Genomic DNA, 8,856 nt, shown 5'->3' on the forward strand with positions numbered 1-8,856 from the left:
TAAATAATGACCCTGTACCTTAAGGTCATGCGCTTTAACGTGTGGGGCATTTAGGTCGAATGGGGATGCAGCTAGGGCTGAAGGCTTCCTTGGAAAGAGGGCGGTGGGGTAGCCTAATGGTTAAAGCGTTGGCTCGTCACGCCAAAGACCCGGGTTCGAATCCCCACATTGGTACAATGTGTGAAGCCCATTTCCGGTGTCCCCCGCCGTGATGTTGCTGGAATATTGCTAAAAGCGGCGTAAAACCAAACTCAGTCAGTCAGTCAGTCCTTTGAAAGAAATTAATCCATTATTATTTGTTTTGTTTCAGAGTCATGTCATAGTTTGTGTCAATATTTGGAACATTCTGAAACCTTATAATTAATATACATGTATGTTGTTACCTAGACCAACATCTCGTATCTGAAATGAACATATTGTACAGAAAAATATTGTTCATAAAACAATAATCATAAAATATAATGAGAGGAGCCCAGAGATTTTCTTTATTTCCTGAAACTGTGGAAATGTAAAACTTGTCACATTTGCTAGACTTGTATGGGTTTTCTTGCATATATACTCATGCCAATAATGGTTGCCACCCTCTTCATTTTTTTAATTGGAGAGGGGTGTGGGAGTGGGGGTTTGAGGTGTGTGGGGTTTTGGGTGGGGAGGGTTTGACAACCATTATTGGCATGAGTATATTTGTTTAAGGGTCTGTATGGCAGACTATTCGTTACCCGGCAGAGTTAATATTTAACTAGCTTGTAACGTTACGTCGGTTGAATTACGAATTAATTCTAGAGTTGGAGTTTGAAGAAGTTTCTTTCATATAACTTTATTGACGGTAAAATAGCTCACTCGTTTGGGTGTTTCTAGCCTGAATATGACGCACGATATCGAAATATGCTGGAAGATGTGTATGGGGAAAGGGAGGTAACTTCGCCACAGAGGGTTATGGTCAAAGGGAAACAACTCTTGCAAAGCGCAAGTTCTGAGAAATTTCAATTTCAATTATTTGTTGGTGTACTTATTCATCGGCAATAATCTGTTTGATTCCCTCTACTAATTTTAGTCTCTAATTTGTTGTCTGAATATTGTTTTCATAATAACAATAACAATTTAGTGTCCTTAATAGAATGAATTTTACACATACAAAATACGTAATTTTAACATAGGAATTTGGGAGGTCAGCGTAATAAACTAATTCAGTCACATTCGGGTCCCATAACTACAACGTCAAAATTGTACTCAATTAAAAAAAAACGTAGTCAGGTATACAAGGGTCTATTCCTTTAAAATCAGATCTTTCACACTGGATCAAGAGACTATCGAACGTAAAAGATGCGGTTTTATAGAGATCGATAAAAAGACAAACCGATCAGTTGTGTGGCAAATTAAAATAAGATGCATTAGATCTAGAATGTTGGCGTTCGGCTGATGAGAATTTATTGATACTCAATCAATTTCGTCAACATAAACACATTGCGTCAAACAGCAGGACGTGGCTCTTCAAGTAGTCAAAGGGGAACAACTCTGTACAAGCAAAACTCCGAAACTGCTGCTATTTTCTGTAGATTTTAAATGTATTACAGTTTGTATACACCCCAGCGCCGTGTCGTTTCAAGCAAATAGTATACATGTGTCATTTAAGCGTAATTTATACAACATGGCAAATGATGATCAGTCTACTGAACAGCACTGTTTAAACTGAATATGTATATTCGTATTAAAGGCCATACGACCCACTGTACATATTCATTAAACATTCAAAGCAATGTAACAGTAAGTTAGAGTTTGCAGTTCTCCTCGTTGTTTAAACACATGGAAAATATATTTAGCTAAATTATTAATGGTTTCGGTGTTTCGAGAATTTAAAAGTGAATAAATAGATATGTAATGTGACTTTGTCCATCGTTTTTCTTTGGAATGAATTATTTTCTTTTGTCTGTTAATATGGTGCAGTCGTACAATTAATGACTCATCTTCATGGGATAAACAGGTCCTACACAACTGGATATGAGGTGTGTTTGTTGTTTAACGCCCCATCCCTGATAAGTCTGGACCGGACAATCCAGTGATTGACATCATGAGAATTGATGTTCGCCAAATGAGAAACGATAACGTGATCAGCCAAGTTATTGAGCCTGACCACCCGATCCCGTTAGTCGCCTTTGAAGACATGACTTGCTGAAGACCAGTTCAACCCAGATCTTCAAGTGAATGAGTGAGTGAGGTGGATTTTACGCCGATTTTAGCAATATTCCAGCAATATCAAGGCGGGGGACACCATAAATGGGCTTCACACATTGTGCCCATGTGGGGATTCGAACCCGGGTCGTCAGTGTGACGAACCGACGCTTTAACCATTAGGCTACCCCACCGCCCCCAGATCTTCAAGAATGCTAGGTGAAGTGAGATAGTATATAACGTCCATTTAAGATTATTTCACTTATAAAGCAACGTGTCATCTTTTAACGACTTTTGGTATAACATGACCGGGGATCGAACACCGACCTTAGGCTCACTGGGTTGACGCTCTGTCTACTGGACGATAGGAGCGGTGCGGTATCCTAGTGGCTAAAGCGTTCGCTCGTCACACCGAAGACCTGGGTTCGATTCCTCACATAGGTACAATATGTGAAGCACATTTCGGGTGTCCCCCGCAGTGATATTGCTGGAATATTGCTAAAGCGGCGTAAAGCTCACTCACTCGCTACTGGACAAGTAACCCCGATTCTCTAAACGTTGAACAATTTGAAAATGACGCATTTGGGAGACTTTTGTTACTATATAAACCTTCTCAGTCTTGTTTTTCATCCACAACTCGGTTAATAAGAGGTCATGTCACAGGGTATATTTTAATTGATTATGAACATTTCTGTGGGTCACCTGTCACCATTATGCACGTTTTTTTCCGAATTGGCACGCACAGCGCACCTTACGTGTGGGCAATAAGTACATCCGGGGATCTTGCGCCTGCAGTCCGTGCAATTGCTCGGGAGACAGGTCACCTGACAATAATCTGCAACAACGTCTCGTGCATTCAGTACGTACCCTTCTGTCTTGATAACACCTGGAATATGGGGCTTACGTTTTTCAGGTATGTGAGAGTTTGAATGAATGTTGAATTCTTTGATGTTAATGCAGGATATGGTCCTCAATGTCACGAATATTTTTGCAGCATTACACCAATTCTCTAACGACTAACGGCATCGAACCAGCCCCATGTGCTGAAATAATCGTGACTATGGGACATTATCCAACTTGAACCAAAGACCCAGTCAAAATACGTGGTGAAGTAATGTCCACGGAATATCCACGTGCACAGATATTAAAGGGTCGGGGTGTTTTTGGTATTGTTTACAAGTCAAAAGGAGATATTCTATGTCAACAGGTGCTTTCAATGTACATCGTGATTCTCGTCTGAAATGGGCGGTGGTGGTAGTTATGTGGTTAAAAAGATCTTTCTCTTCACGTCGAAGACCCAGGTTCGATTCTCCAAATGGGTTCAATGTTTGAAGCGTATTTCTGGTGAAACACACACACACACACACACACACACACACACTTATATTGCTAGAAGAATATTGTTGCACTAAACTAATTCGATCAGTTCCTGTGGAACCAAACTGTTTGAGGGTGAACTTCGTTGAAAATGAGGAAAGAGTTCCTTCCGTTCCGATTGGAGGGCTTCTGTTGTATATTCAGACAAGTGGAGGCTTTAATTCATTATGACAGTGAGTCAATTATCTTCAACTGTGCTTCATCTGACTGATTTAACGTTAGACAACAAAATGGTTGATAGTAGGTTTGTCTTAAATTATAAAGAAACGACACTATGAGATTATCAACTGTTCATAACATAACATCCGCCATGAGTGCGGCGTTAAACTACACCTTACTCACTCACTCACTCACTCACAACATACCTAAATATTTTAGACTGATAGTGGGAGCACACAGTGGTTAAAGCGTTCCCTCGTTACGCCGATGCTCCGGGTTTGATTCCCCACGAGTACAATGTGTGAAGTCCATTTCTGTCCCCCGACGTGATAATTATTGCTGGAATATATCTAAGCGGCGTAAAACCTCACACATTCAACTGAACTTTTGAAAACCATGCTGAGGGTGCGGTACATAAATATTTTGAATGGCGTGGAGAAATACTTTATATTTAATAATTTGCTGATCAGGCTCCCTGACATGTTTGCATTCCATCGTATATCGTAGATCATTGCTCGTGAATCACCGTGGTGTCTGGTCCAGACACGATTATTTAAAGACCGCTGTCATAAAGAGCTGTCAATTTGCCGAGTAAGGTTTTAAACAACAAACAAAATAACGTCTTTAGTTCACTTGTATTTATTTCATAATACAAATGCATGTTCCGATTGGTATCTGCAGATGAAATTACCTGTATTTTTGTACTTTGATGAAAGAGATCTTTGAAAATGAAAGAAGCGCCCGTTAAATATAGCCAGAGATACATTGATTTGCCTCGCAATGTGATTTATATGGCAGACAAACGTTTCAGGCTCAACAGCGACAGGTCTAGCTTAGACTGGCATTTAGTGACAGGATAGCTGTCATTTAGGAATTGATGGAAAGACTTCCGCCTGCACGCACGCACGCGCACACACACACACACACACACACACACACACACACACACACACACACACACACACACATCGGCGTTCAGTGGGATGTGTAATAGGATATCTAGAAAAGCATGTTTACTCGTAAAATACGAATAGCTATTGAAAACAATAGATCAGACTATAGATGACAATTAGGTCGCTCAGCCAGGTATGACGACGGATCGTCGACTCCTCTGGCATGAAATGCACGTGCTGCCTACAGGCGCAAGGGGTCATGTCAAAGATATTTTATGCTATTTCATATGAGTTGAATATGTTTCATCTATTGTTTGACATTTTATGTCTTTCTTTCATAAAGTTTATGTTGAGATATGTAAAAAGAGTATGATACCCATAGCAAAGCTTAAATATTATTTGTAAATTGTATGACATACCATTTGCTTTCCCAGTTTTATTCCACTAAAGGATTATCTTGTCTTAGCTGATATATCTATTCCCCCGTACGACCCCATCCACCGCCAGCGACACCCGTCCTGGGTTTGCTTTTGAGACGACCCTCCTACCTGTTTGTTCTTATAGTGATAGTGAGACTCCATGGTAGCTACATCCTTAATAATTTCAGTATTAAAGTTTTTACGTCAGCTATCGTTTATAATGAAGCTAAGACTAACTGCAAAATGGGCATTTAAATATTGTCTTTTGTAATACATTGTCATCGCACATTAATCTGCATAAAGCCATGGTCTGTTCCAAATTTGTCGCTTTGGACTTCGTAAAAACCACATTGCTCATTTTGCACTAATCTCTCCTCAGTAAAGTCTTCTTTTTTTTTTGACGTTTCCTATATCCCTACCACTGAGACTGTAGTTAGGCCGAACTTTGTTTAACAGGTATTTCACACTTTCACATATTAACTACATAAATTGTGGATGTAAATGTGAATACACACAAACACACACACACACACACACACACACACACACACACACACACAGTTTTTACTATTTCCGACAGTACTTTAGTCAAATCATATGACCTAAGTATATACTAAGCAGCAGAAGAAACGTCAGTTTGGAATTTTCCTTCGCAGAAACGGATAAACTGTAAACTCATTTCATGTTTTGATAGTATATTTTTGACAACATCTCCAACTTTACCTGAGCAAAGACATTCTTTCCCAAACTCAGAATTGAACCCAGGAAATGTCACAAAACGTAACCTGATCTCGGAAATGGTACGGTGTTCTCCATGTTTTTCATGGAACTCAGGCTGCACGTGCTGTTCACAAGGACCAGCCCTATAAAATGCACCCCCAAACCTGGTTGAAACATTCACATTACAACGTCAGCAGGATGCCGCGACTCACGACAGCTCAGAGGAACCAGGCGCTAGGAAGACTTGAAGCTGGCCACACTGCACAAGCCTTTGCCAATCACTTCCAGGTCAATGTTCGGACCATCTACTGGCTGCAGCAACGTTTCCGGGTCCACCATCACCACAAATGATCGCCCCCGTACTGGCAGACCAAGGGTGACCACAAGACAAAACCGCCATGTTGTGCGACAGCATGTACAGAATCCCTTCATGCAGGCATCCGAACGAGCACTCCAGACAGTGGGAACACCTGTGCGGAAGACCAATCAGTACTCTTACAGTACGCCGACGTCTTAACAGCGGGAACCTACATTGCCGTAGACCTTACCGTGGACCTATCCTCACCCCTCGTCATCGGCGCGAACGTCTACACTTCGCCCTACAACACCAAAACTGGAGATACAGGCAATGGAGAATTGTTCTGTTCACAGATGAGAGTCGGTACTGCGTATCAACTGCAGATGGCAGAACAAGAATATGGCGACGAGGTGGCCAGCGTTACTCAGACCAATGTGTTATGGAAAGAGACTCATGGGGAGGTGCAAGCATCATGGTATGGGGTTGAATAGGCCTGAACCAGAGAGTGGGTCCTGTGATGTTCCAGAACCTTGGTTCAGGGAGAGGAGGCGGCATCACAGCGGTGCGCTACATCGACCAAGCTCTCAGACCCCACGTCATACCACATTTCGCACGTCAAACCACATTTCGCACGTCACCGGAACAACATTTTCCAGCATGATAACGCCCGGGCCCATACTGCCAGAGCTGCACGAGACTTCCTACAGCAGAACGGTGTCAACATTATGCAGTGACCAGCCCTTAGTCCTGATTTAAACCCAATTGAATGTCTTTGGATGAAATTCAGAGGAGACTGAATAATGTCATACCAACGCCGAACACAGCTGATTTCTTGCGCCAGGCCTTTCTCAGAGTGTGGTTCCAGGTGCCAATGGCCTTCATCAATCGATTGGTGCACTCCATGCATAGACGCTGTGCTGCAGTTATTGCCGCTCGTGGTGGTCACACTAGATACTGAAGTCAAGAGTCTGAATGGACTGCAAACGTTTACGTAATGTCTTGAAATGGTGCCGAGTTATTCATTGATGTGTCAAGATATTGTACACATAAAATGTTTTTGATCCGCTTATTATGTCCATTTCTGTAATGATTTGATTACAGTGCCTATCTAATTTTGAATTCGTACTGACGTGGGTTTTTTTGCTGCTGAGTATATATTCCTCATCTGATAAGGATGAGTTTTAACGTGTTTCGTTATTTGTATCTGAACATGCTGTAAGGCATATCCAACTCATCGTTAAAATTTAGGGGGGATACGGGCGGAAGTCTTACCATGAATTGCTCACTAACACAAAATCTAATAATTGCAACAGCCAGGTAATCAAGAGTGTGCAGTGAAATTGCAATTTCACACGTGCAACCCGCACACCTGGCTGTTCTTCCAGCAAAAAAAAAAATAAAATAAAAAAATAGCAAAAAGTGACATCAAAATAACGATCGTTTGTTAAACACCTTTTTTATTCAGGTGTCAAAAATTATGACACAGATCATCATTGACACTTTAGACCTTCAGAGTTTAGACCATCAGAGTTTAAACCATCAGAATTTCAAGTGACTGCATAATTTGGTTTTGTTGCAAACATTAGATTTTGTGTTAGTGAGCAATTCATCGAAATACACAATGCCATTTTAGAAAGTGATCAAATGTAACATATGTTATATTTTGGATTACACTTTCTTAGTAAAGTATAGATTCTAGTACTTTCTTTGGGTTGAGCCATGCCAATTAACACTTATCGGAGGGGTACACAAAGTCCGCAGTCTAGACTATCAGTTGTCCGACTTCCATTTTTGTGGAAGCTGCGGTGGCTGAGCGATCTAGGCGTCTGACTTTGTGTGCTGGCGATTAGGTGCCTGACTCTGAGGGTGTGGGTTCGAATCCCGGATGGGACTCAACCCCTTAAAAAGTACTAGAATCTGTACATTACTAAGAAAGTGTAATCCCAAATATAACATATGTTACAGCAATTCATCAGTCTCAAATGAAATCAAACGGACTGTAAGATAGATTGTTAACGTTAACGCCACTGGCGTTCAGCAGGTCATTTCTGAGTGTGGCAGTCACGAACGTCGAACGTCCTGCAGTTTTGGTTTGAGCTCTGTCCGTCCGTCCGAGATAATGGGGACAGGTTTTCTCAAAAACCGTTGTAGATAGGTAACCCAAATTTGGTAGGTGTTTTCAAGACATGAATGCGTGGGAGTTCGAAAACGGAAACCGTGTTACGATTCTTTAACAATTTATGGCCCTTGTCATGCGTTTCTTGACTTAGTGCACGTTATCCCCAAGGGGGACAGATTTTCTGGAAAACCTGTATAGATAAGGAAAACAAGTTTGATATGTGCTTTCAGGACATGATTGAGTTAGGAAACGGAAACCGTGTTTGTAGGAAGAATGAATAGTTGTCAAGATGGGAACAGAACACTGGCGTGGGATATTGATGACCATGTCTTCTTGTTCCGATAGAACGACGCCGCAATCCACTTTTCATCGTCTGTATTGTCAACAGTGTAATGTACTCGGTATTCAGGTGTTCCTAAGACACATGAATGTCTGCAAGACACAACGAGGAGTAACCCAGGCTTTCATGTTTAATTCAAGATCGGCTAACTGATCAATGGCATGACGTCATCGGTTCCCAATTGCGCAGATGACGTAATCATGCTACGTTGTACAATAGGATTGTCTGTTCCAGACTACGATTATTTACAGACCGCTACAATATTGCTGTTTCGGCGTAAAACTAAACTCACTCACTCACTCATTGTATATAAGATTTTACAAGTGTGAAGTTTTTAATTTGTTTGGTTAAGTATGTAAGCG

General features: G+C 41.3%; 1 long non-coding RNA gene across 1 annotated transcript; it reads right to left on the reverse strand.

Annotated features, from left to right (window-relative positions):
• Window positions 1–251: 251 nt before the first annotated feature.
• Window positions 252–8,359, reverse strand: LOC124284149. The gene is made up of 3 exons (XR_006900478.1): window positions 8,271–8,359; window positions 5,736–5,740; window positions 252–269 (listed from the first exon to the last, which is right to left on the reverse strand). It is a non-coding gene; the product is annotated as an uncharacterized LOC124284149 (long non-coding RNA).
• Window positions 8,360–8,856: the final 497 nt, after the last annotated feature.

Source organism: Haliotis rubra, unplaced genomic scaffold (assembly GCF_003918875.1).
Source record: "Haliotis rubra isolate DU_JTF1 unplaced genomic scaffold, ASM391887v1 Scf33, whole genome shotgun sequence".
NCBI classification, from domain to species: Eukaryota; Metazoa; Mollusca; class Gastropoda; order Lepetellida; family Haliotidae; genus Haliotis; species Haliotis rubra.